Source organism: Adiantum capillus-veneris, chromosome 20 (genome assembly GCF_014529385.1).
Source record: "Adiantum capillus-veneris isolate H3 chromosome 20, ASM1452938v2, whole genome shotgun sequence".
Classification (NCBI taxonomy): Eukaryota; Viridiplantae; Streptophyta; class Polypodiopsida; order Polypodiales; family Pteridaceae; genus Adiantum; species Adiantum capillus-veneris.
The window spans coordinates 66051713-66063738 of NC_140950.1; positions in this window are offsets into that span (position 1 = coordinate 66051713).

The window sequence follows — 12026 nt, forward strand, 5'->3', positions numbered from 1 at the left end:
GTGATCACCGTTAGCCCACGCTGTGTATTTCATTATTCAAAACCTGAAAATAACTTACAAAAGTTGGCTTTTATACCTTAGCCAAGGTTTTTGGTGGTCAAAACTAATCATCTGGGAGCTCTAACTAAAGATGGGTAAAGACATGTTGATACAATCTGGAAGCTTGTAGCCCCGGCTCATCAATTACAAAGTTTATCCAAAAAATAGGAGTACAATATTCCCGATTTATCAAAATAATAAGTGTTTTTACAATGAGAGCTCCAAATATTGGTATCTCAGTTAGCTTGCTGCTAACATTCCACCCCTCCTCGCCTGTGTCGTCCCTTGACACAGCTTTATGGGCTGAAATAATCTTTCAAATTGGGTTGACGGCTGGCGAGGCGGTCTTTAAGTGCATGTAGAACCTTTTCATATATGATCTTTCTCTCTTTGTCTGGCACCTGCAAAAGTTGCATAGTGACTCTATTTTTTAGCTCGATTGAGGAGTAGCCTACGAATCTGGAAGTCAGGTTGCTGATCACTGGCCCAAAAATCTTCGTTCGCCAAGTGAAAAAGGTTCCAAGGTTCAAAACACAAAGAGGAGCAATTGCGAGCAAGGAACCTAGCACGAAATGGATTTGGAAGAAAAAGGAGCACTTATCTTCTCCACAAACTGTAAAACCGATCAAGCAATGGAGAGTTAAGTCTCAGAAGACTCAACCACAACATTCTGCACTAAGCAAACCAAGATATCAATGGCAAGAAAAATATAGACAACAACCATTATTGATACCAACAACTCAGGCAATCAGCGGGCTAAAGCATCCTGATGGTACAATCAAGCAAAGAGCACACAAGCTACAAGATTTGCTCTTTGGAAAAAAGCATCAGATAGTCTCGACATCAGTAACAACCCTTGAGTTAATTACTCAAGACCCAACTCATGCACAACATAATGGTTTGAACTGCATTGATCTTCAAAGCACGGGAGAGCCAACCAAGGCTATGCATAGACACGATTGTTCAACCCATGCACACAGTCGTCCCGGAGTACGCCATCTAGGAGGGGTGGAAAGGCACTAAGAAATTAAGGGCAATGTTGGAAGAGGGAGGAAAATTTTGATGTTAACGTGTAATTTTTTGAAAAATTACCTAATAATGCCCTTACAAATCATCAACAGGGAAAATTTAACTGATAATATCTCCCCGATGAATGTAAATAGTGTATATACTATCAAAAAATCATCAAAATATAGTCCTTTTTGGTTATTTTTCATCATTTTTCTTGATATTGAGACTTAAAAATAAAGAAATGGAACAAAAAACAATCGAGGTGTGTTTTTCAATGGATTTTCTTAATTATTGGATTTTCACTTTTCTTTTTTAGCGCATTTTGTTATTTTCTTTGACTTTTCCAATAAACAGGTCAAAAATTAATAATAAATAGCAAAGGAGCTCAGATGGAAAAATTGAAGATAAGTTGATGATCAGAAAGATCAGAAAGGGCAGCAAGTCTTGCACCAGAGAAGTCAACAAGGTTTGAGCAAACAAAGGAATAGGAAACAGAGAAAACCCCGTCTACCACCACTTGGCAAGAAATAGCTGAGGCATCCACGAAGCCTCAAGCAGACAAAGCAGAAGAGGCCCAAGCACAACCTTAAGGGGAAGAACAAACCCGACCGCTACCACAAACAACCGCCACACCCCCACCAAGAGAATCAAAAGAGACTGCCGAAACATTTAGGCAATCCACAGAAATTGAAGACTGGTAGACAAATGAAGAGGTAATTCTCAAAGTTAATGAATATGCAAAGCAAATGCAGGAGATGACAAAAAAATGAGATCAACAGCACTTGTCGCAGCACCAAGGCTAGAGAATTGGAAATGGTGATTGTTGAGCCAGCAGAGGATCACACCCACATTTTTGCTCACACTCATCATTTTGTAACCATTGATTGTAATAAATGTCTTTCCGACATTAATTTTGATTTGAGCCATTCATTAAGTAACGGGACTCAATTGAGTTTCCAGCTTGTAATCCCGAAGTAATTTCACTTGCTGATGTAATTAGTTAGAGATGTTCTCACCTCCAAGGCTGAGGTATATAAGCCAAAGTTTTTGTAACCTAAAGAGGCAGAGTATTAATCAAAGTGAGTTTTTGAGCGCCGTGACTGTGTCTGAGAGAGAGAGAGAGAGAGAGAGTCTTATCTACTTGCTACGCGAGCTACGGAGCCGCCATTGGAGAAGCGACACCGCCATTGTGTTAGCAACGGCGAGAGCTACGCACAGATACCAAGAGTGCGCGCTATCGGCTTCTATGTGTGGTAAGTTCCTACGAGCTTCGGTGTGAGTTTTCTTCCAACTCGTGTGTCGGAATTGAGCGTGCATCATATCTATAGAACCACAACGAGTAGAGCTACACATTAGTACCATCGGGGTCAAGTTTCGGTCACCTGAATATTTCGACCTATCTTCATACGCGTTTACCGCACGGAGTGGTTATAGGTTGAGTTTGCAGTTCAAGTCTTTAGGGTGTTGTTCTTACCTAGTGTATAGACTTCCCCTTGAGTTTGAGATCGATTCAATGATTCTAGATCTTGTTTCGTATAGCATTCGTTCGTAGTACGGATTTCAGTCACTTGCGTATTTTAGAACTTAGATTTGATTTCCTTAGTAGTGATTGTCATTAGAAGGTCGAGTAGGTGATTTGACACCCACCTAGTTGTTTCCATGCGCCTGCGGGTCAAGCTCCGTCCTCGTCTGACAAATTATGTTGTTGGTTGAGTTCTCACTATTTAGCTTCCGCTAGCGGCGTAACCGCCTTAACATTTGGCGCCGCTGCCGGGGACGAGCGCCCTAAGTAGGTGACCTTAGACTAATCCTACAAGGTGAGTCGTATAAACTACTTTGTATACTTTAGTTAGAAAAGATCTAGGAGTGGTGGACTCCGAAGATCTCAAGAGATACTAGGAAGTGGGGTATTCCTGGATTTATTTGTTGTTTTGTTGGTGTTGAGTGGTTGTTGATAGAAGAAGAATTTGCTAGTCCGTGAGTGGCAGTGGATCTCTTTAAAATCACAATTACCAAACCCATTTTATGATTAGGAATAGCTTAGGTAGGACTTCATTTGATCCTGATCTAGAGCTAGTAATCATTGGAGGATTTTGCTTGATATGGTTGATTGCATGTTAGATCACTAAACCGTCGAGTTAGTAGTGAAACTTGCAATAAACAAAAGTCAGAGAAATTTTCTGTGTATCTGGGAGTCGTTGAGCACTTGAGAAAGCTTTAGGAAGGATTTTGTCCCAAAAAACTGGAAATCTGCAACTTTAGACATCATACGCGTATGATGTCTAAATGACCAAACAGAGACCAAAACAGAAATTTTGACTTTACCAGAGTGTTCAAAAGGGGGGTTATACCCTAATTTCAACTTAAAACAAGAGCATTAACACTCAAAGAAACCCAAAAAGACAAGTCGGAGTCCAAGAAACGCAAAGAATAGGAAATTTTGGATTCAGATCTTGTTTTTACATTCAAACCTGACAAAAACACTTGAAACTCAATTATAAACATTGAAGAAGGCTTAAAACCAAGAATAGTCAAAATCTGGAACAAAAGACATCATACGCGTATAATGTCTTTTAGCACATCCACTGCTTATTTTTGATATCTGACCTGACAAGATTGTTACAAATACTGTAGAAAGCATAAATATCAAGTCTTGACCCAAATTGATTAAAAAGACATCATACGCGTATGATTTCTTTTACCTAATTTTGGACATATTTTGATACTTTGCCAACACAGACCCATTGTAATAGCTGTCTAGAGGTTATGTTTCAAGTTTCATCCCATTTGGATCACAATTGACCCAAAACAAGTCAAAAGCGAAAAATCGCCAAGAAAAGCCTAAATTAGCCATAACTTGCTCAAACAGAGTTCAAACTGAATTTTGTGAGTGGACAGAGCATAAGGGGGCTTCTGAGAGTGAGAATAACCAAAATAGTCCAAATCTGTGAAAAAAGACATCATACGCGTATAATGTCTTTTTCAGCATAACTGTAACAAAATTCTCACTTGATGAAACAGAAGTTGTCCAACTGACAAGATTAAACAATTGACCAAGTATCAATCAGTTTGGATCAATTCTGACCACAAAAACTTGGGAAAACAAATTGCCGAGACGGAAAAGTTAAAGTCCTTTAGGGGAATTGATGAATTTGAGATCGGGCAGGAATCTCCAGAATAACCAACCAAAACAAGGGGAACAAGCAAGTGTCATATCAACCGAGGGAAGTGTAAACCAAAGTTGGGTGCAACCATTAGAGCCGATCTTTGAAGGAAGTGTTTCTGATACTTCTTCGGAGAGATCTTACGAGATTTTCACCGAACACTTGGAACACTTGAACCTGAACAACAGAGAAAATATGGCAGCAGGACCATCAAACCCTTCCGCCACAATGAAGCTATTGTTCATAAAATACCAGTACGACAATGAGCAAGGTGCCAAGATCTACAAAGATGGAATGGACCGCTATTGTGTAAAGATAGAAGATAGACCTAGTGAGTTCAAGGACTTAGTGCCTGTGAGCTATAGCGGAGATAGATATCTAGATGACGAGGGTACCATGTATTTGGTAGTCCTAAACCCTAACATTGTGGACAAGTGGGGATTGATGGGCACCAAAGCCAAAGTAGATGAAGAACTTGAGGAGAAAGCACCAATAATGAACTTCCCTGATGCGAGGTTAAGAAGAGAGAATGAAACTACAAGGATCAGCACTGATAACATCTATGTGGGGCTATACAAATATAATAATGGGGAGCAAGATCTCTATTATAGATGTGAAGAACCCTACACTGGAGAGTTGATAGACCAAAAAAGACTTTATGTCTTTACCTACACAGAGGGATCGGAAGTGAAAATTGCCGCTTACGACAAGTATGGGAGGCAATACTCAACAATGGGCAAGAAAGAATTAGAAGGATATACATACTTTGGGGGACCACTACATCAGTATTATGTTACTTCTAGCTCACAAAGACCAGCACCAACAAATGGAGTGCAAAACCCAATGACAACAGGAGGACAAAAAATTCAGGCTGCTGACTCTTTCAGTCAACCTCAGTACTCGAAGCCCGGACCAATGGGATCATTACATTCTAGAGAGTCAATGGATACGAATCGAGGTAGTGCAGTTCCAATCCCCACATATACCACTCCAGGTCCAAGGTTCGAAGCGGAACCATCACATTTACCTCCTAGTAGTAGACTCAGGGCAGGGGAACCGACAAGGGTAACCCATGAAGTCCATGATGCTAGAGAAAGCATTAGCCGGGACACAGGAGCAATGAGATTGGTAGCAACCATAGACGTATGAGACCATCTTAAGTAGCCAAGTGTATGCCAAAGAAGTATGGTGGTTCAGGAGATCCGTATGCACATGTGTCACTCTTTAAGCAAGTCTTAAGAGCTGAGCAGATAACAGATTTCCATACACAATATGAGGGATTTGGTCTTACTCTAGAAGGTACGGCATTGACATGGTTTCAACCACTGAACAGAGGGGGATTCCATGACATTGACCATTTGCTAAGAGAGTTTGCTGAGGAATTCTCAAAACGAGGGATTAAGCACAATACGGTCTCACAAATATATGCTTTTAAACAGAGAGAACACGAAAAAGTGAAGGAAGCTTCACTTCGCTTCAAACAATACATTGAGAGATGTCCAGTACGTGAACGACCATAAGATGATAGACTATCTGTTCTCTTTATTGAAGGATTGAGAAACGACACTCTCAAGAAGGACTTGTACTTGAAAGCTTGTACAAGTTTCGAGCAAGTAACGAGAGAAGCATTGTACTTAGTGGATAACTGTACGGTTTATGGAGAGGTGTCAGTGGATACATATTTTGCATCCAGTAGCTCTTCCTCCGTAGCGAGCGAGACTACCACTAAAAAAATTGTTCAAACAACAACCATGCCAAATGTAGAGCAAATGATAGAAGATGCTCTAAAAAGGATGGCACCATACCAAAAACCATTGCCAAAACCACTGAAATGGTGTGCTATTGAACAAAAATGGACAAACCATCCAACAGAGGAGTGCTATTACAACAAAGGGTATGTAAGGGAGCGTCAGTATGCACCTCCTGCTCAATTAGCACCACCTCAGGTACATCCAGTACCTCGATACCCAACAGGAAATGTACCAGGACCTATGGGGATAGAAAGACCGCAACCGGTATTGGGACAACAACCACCTTTACCAGGAGCAAGACCAGTGGGCATTAGATATGCACCAACCTTAGAGAATCAAGAAGAACAAGCCTTAGTGCCTGTTCAAGCCTATTATGAAGAATCTGGTGCACACATGTCTCCAACTGTGTATTACCCACCAGAAGAACCCAAACAACCAGAACCATGGGGCATGATTGGGAATGTTGGAACACCAACAATTACAAGTGCTTCTGATCAAGAGTGATTCAATTTGGACGCAAGAACATTGATGTTCATAGCTCATGGAGGGTTAACAGGACAAAGACCATCCTATCCACAAAGGACGAATCAAGTGGGACCAAGACCAGCACTAGGACCCTGTTACAAGTGTGGAGGTGACCATCTGATGAATGTTTGTCCACATACGGAAATCATTAGAATTAACGCTTATTGCACTGAGTGTGGGGTTACTCACTTCATTGAGGATTGTTCAAAGAATCCAAACAAAGTGCAAAAGACGACATTGAATATGCTAGAAACTATTCCTACCAGCAGTGGGTCCGAAAATGAAACTCTGATACCAACGCAAGTTGTTACTAGAGCTCAAGCTAAGAAAACCATTAGAGAACCTGAGAATGGAAAGTTAGCGACTGAAGTGGTTAGTCAAGGACCGCAGAGTCAGAGAAACACATGGAAAGCTAGAAAAGCACGCATGAAGTTGAGAAAAGAACGTGAAGACGCTATTCTAGCTGAGGAACTAAAGCGAACTAAAGATAGATTAGAAAAACTTGAGAGTCAAAACGGGAAACGAGAGATGAGCTCGGAAAGAACGAAACAAAAAAGTATCAAAGAAACAACGAGCTTAATCTCAGGGGGATCAGTGCTAGTCGACAAAGTACACGAACCATTGGACGCACTGATGAGAGCTTACGAAGCTAGGTTAAAGAACAACCAAACACAAGAACAGAGGTGGATGACATACCCAAACGCGGAATTGGAAAAGCAGAGACTTGAAATGTGCCAGAGAATGATCGAGACTGCACAAGCCTTATTAGAACCACCAAGAGAAACAATGAATTGTGGAACGGAAAACCCAATTCAGCAAGAGACTATCATTTCACGGGTAGCTGAAAAGACTCCCAGTGCACAAAAGCCTGAAAATACACACAAGGATGACCGCATAGTATTAAACACAACCGATCAAGAGATAGAGAGTTTTCATCCAATCATACAGAGGATTTACGGAAGAGATGAGGATTACAATGAATTTTGGAAACAAGTGAGAGAGGCAAACTTTGCAAACGAGCTAAGTTGCCAAGCTAATCAGACAAATTGGGAAAAGGACATCAGGAATCCTCCCATAGTGGAATTTGAGGCAGGATCTCAAGTGGACTTGGATCTGCAATCTTACTGGGGAGATGGGGCCTCTGTTAGAACAATGGAGAGCAAACCTCATTCACTGAATACCTTACCTTCATACTTAGGAGAGTATGAAGCAAAATCCGAGATTAGAGCACTTCCCTCACGAAGAATCTCATCACGAAGATCTTGTCAACACCAGTGACATGCACTATCACTCTAGCTAAGCTTTTGAGGCTAAGACCACATATGTGGACCACTGTAGGAAAATGCTTGGAGAAATTTGGGATAAAAGACCCAACATCGAGACTGCAAGAGGGTATACAAGAGCTGAGCAAACCACAAAAGAACGCTAAGCCTGTACCCTTAAACAAGGTCGGAAAGTATTGCGAAGGTGAAGAGGGGAATACAACCTTACCAGTTGAATTCCAAGGAGTGAACACGATGGCAATACTAGACAGCGGAGCTGGGGTAGCCATTGCTACAAAAGAAATCTGGAAAAAATGGGGGAAACCAGCAATAAGGAAGACTAGGTTGAAACTCCAATTAGCAGATGGACACATGGAGAAACCTATGGGGTTATTAGAGAAAGTCGTAGTAACTTCTTGCGGCATTGAATACGAACATACTTTTGCTATTGTCCATTTTGGCAAGGAGAATAACTATGATATCATACTGGGAAGACCATTCATGAGACAGTTGAAAACGGTCCAGGATTGGGGCTACGATCACATATACCTGAGAAATATGGAAACCACTACACGTGTGAACCTGAGAGACCATAGCTACAAAGATGTGAACCGAACACCGGTAGAGGAGTTTGATTCAGCTACTTTGGCGGGATCCGAATTTCCAGCTTGGTTAGGTAAGCCCAAGGAGTTATGGATGTGTGGAGCCTCAAAATGTGGAAGTCTGAGGCGCGAAGAATATGTTTTAGAAAGGGCTATCGAAGATGAAACTTATATAGGAGAACCCTTTCCAGAGGACACGCTTGAACCATTAGAATGGACACACATTCTAGCAACCCTAGATGTTTGTGCAATTCCGGATGGTCTCACAACGAAATTTTGCGACAAGGACGGGTACGACGTGGTTCCATACTTCATGCTAAGAACTATACTCGAAAAAGAAACTGAAAAGAACGATACACTGGAAAAGGACGATGAAGAAGAGGTGTTTCACGACATTCCCGATCATCCAGAGTGGGGAAATGAAGCAGACAACGAGTCAACGGACAATTCAAGCGGAAACGAAGAAACTATAACGGATGTCCAATTTTATGATTTTCCGAACCAAACTAAACAACGCCAGAAACGCTATAGAGCAAAGAGAAAAACAAAGGGGGTTAGAACCAATCCGATGCCTAGAATAAGAGGAAAAAATCAATTCCAAATGCTAGTAAAGGCGGAAGATTGTGTTAAGGATAAGATTTCTGGAAGAATGAGAGGCAATGAGCAAAAGAGCTTACGAAAAGACAAAAGAAGCTCAAGAAATCAAGTTCAAAAGAATGAAACGAAAACTGAAACAGAAAAATCAGAAAAGAGCAAGCGTAACAGAGAACACACGAAGTCCAAGTTAGAACGTAGAAACAAGTACAGAGAGCTCAAGAAAACTCTGAAAGAAGTTTGGACGACAGAAATTGAGAGTGGAGAGGACGAAAACGCCGAAATCAAGGAAAACATGGATGTTCCCTCTCACTACAGGAAATTCACAATAGAGGATAGGAAGGTGGTATTAACCCAACCTATTCGAGAGAGAAGGGAGAACGAATCTTATGACGGACCGGAGGATGCAAAAAAAGTTGATTTAGCAGCTCCAGGTGAGACACCTAGACCGGTGTACATAGCCACAGATTTGTCTCCAGGCGAGGAAGAAAGACTTTTGAGTCTTCTCAGAGAGTACAGGGATGTGTTTGCATGGTCTTATAAGGACTTAAAGAGAGTTGACCCATCAATATGCCAACACACAATCCCACTAAAACAAGACGCAAAGCCTAGCAGACAGAGACCATACACATATAATGATACGTTTGCTAAGCAAATCAAAGAAGAGATAGATAAGCTAATGGAAGCTGAATTCATATACGAGATTGAACACACCGATTGGGTATCTCCGATTGTGGTGGTACCCAAGAAGAACGGAAAACTCCGAGTGTGTGTCAACTTAAAGAAAGTGAATGCTGCAACAATCAGGGACAATTATCCCCTGCCGATAACTGATCATGTTCTAGAGCGTGTATCAGGGAAAACAACATACTCCTTTCTTGATGGTTTTTCAGGATATAACCAGCTAGCCATAGCACCGGAAGATCAACATAAAACAGCTTTTGCAACGGAGTGGGGAATTTATGCTTATCGGGTTATGCCTTTTGGTCTAACCAATGCTCCCGCAACCTTCCAGAGGCTGATGACGCATGCTTTCAAAGAATAATTAAGGTTGTTTCTAGAAATATACATGCATGACTTATGTGTACATTCTCTTCTAAGAGATGAGCATCTAGAACACCTAAGAAAAGTATTTGAGAAATGTAGGACATATCGCATTTGTCTCAATCCTGAGAAATGTGTGTTTATGGTCCGACAAGGCAGAATTCTGGGACATATTGTCTCACAAAACGGAATATCCATGGATTTAGAGAAGATAAAAGTTATAGTGGATATGCCTAGACCAACCAATGCGAAACAAGTACAGAGCTTTATGGGACATTGCGGATATTATAGACGATTCATTTACATGTACGCTATAATAGGCCAACCACTTTGCAGGCTAATAGTGAACTTTGAATGGACAGAGGAGTGTGCGGAATCATTCAAGAAATTGAAAGAGGCACTCATTACTGCTCCAGTCTTGAAATCACCAGATTGGGAGAAGATATTCCATGTGCATATAGATGCTTCGGCATATGCAATAGGATGCATTCTGGCTCAGCCAGAAGAAGGAAACATGGATTTTCCTATCTGTTACGCCAGTCGACAGCTCAACAATGCAGAGAAGAATTACACCACAACAGAGTGAGAGGGATTAGGAATGATATATGCTGTGAAGAAATTTCGGCATTATCTTCTAGCCAACAAGTTTGTGTTTTTTACGGATCACCAAGCCTTGCTCTACCTAGTGAATAAACCATGCAATACCGGGAGAATAGTGAGATGGTTCATTATCTTACTGGAATTCGACTTCACGGTAGTAGTAAAGAAAGGAAAAACACATCTTAGAGTTGATCATCTTTCGCGATTGACGAATGGAGAAGACCCTACAGGAGTGGATGACGACATGCCAGACGCGTACTTATTCAACATAGAAATGATACCGAAGTGGTCTCAAAATGTCGTTAGCCTATTAACCTATGGAGGAGAGTTTGATAGAAGAGAATACAACCAGAAACATATTGCTATTCAACAATCCAAGAATCTTCAATTGGTTGCAGGAAGGTTGTATCAATTGGGAAATGATCATGTTTTACGACTATGCATCAATCCTGAGGAATATAATATATATCTGCGCGAAGCACATGTTCAGGAATGTGCATTTCATTGTTCAAGAAGGAACACATATAGGAATTTGTTACAATTGGGAGTCTATTGGCCAGGAATGAAAGAAAGCGTACATGAATATGTCACTGTATGTATTGTATGTTCATCAAAAACCGCCAGCAGAGTATTCGACATTATATCAGATAATGATCGCTCCGGAATGGAGTCAGTATATTGTTGAATATCTCACAAATAGAACTTTCCTAGAAGGAACGTCAAAAGCTCGTCAGAAATCTGTAGAGACAGAAGCTAGAGATTATGCTTTAATAGGAGATCAACTCTATAAGAGAGGTAAAGACAACCAGCTTAGGATTTGCGCATCAGAGTCTGAGTATGTGATAATCCTGGAGCAAGCTCATGGAGGAGTAGGTGGAGGCCATTTCTCAGGTGATAAGACAACAAAACGTGTCTTAGCCACAGGAATATGGTGGCCAACATTACATATGGACGCTGAGGAATACGTTAAACGGTGTGATGACTGTCAGCGGACCAAAGTACCTCTTAAAAGAGATGATATGCCGCTTAGACCAATGATGGGGGCAAGAGCTTTTGCAAAATGGGGGATTGATTATGTCGGACCCATTTCACCTCCTGCATATAAGACTCATGCACAATACATCGTTGTGGCTACAGACTATCTAACAAAGTGGGTCGAAGCAAAGGCAACTCAAAAAGCAGATGCCAGGACCACGGCACAATTTCTATATGAATACGTCTTTGTACGATATGGATTGCCAATAGAAATTGTGAGTGATCGAGGCACACATTTTATAAATGAAGTGATAGAGATCCTTCTAGATGAATTCATGGTAATCCATAGGAAATCAGCCCCGTATCATCCACAAGCAAACGGACAAGCTGAAGCAACAAACAAAACCATATGCACGGTCCTTACGAAGATTGTATCTGAGTCGAGAACTGACTGGGACC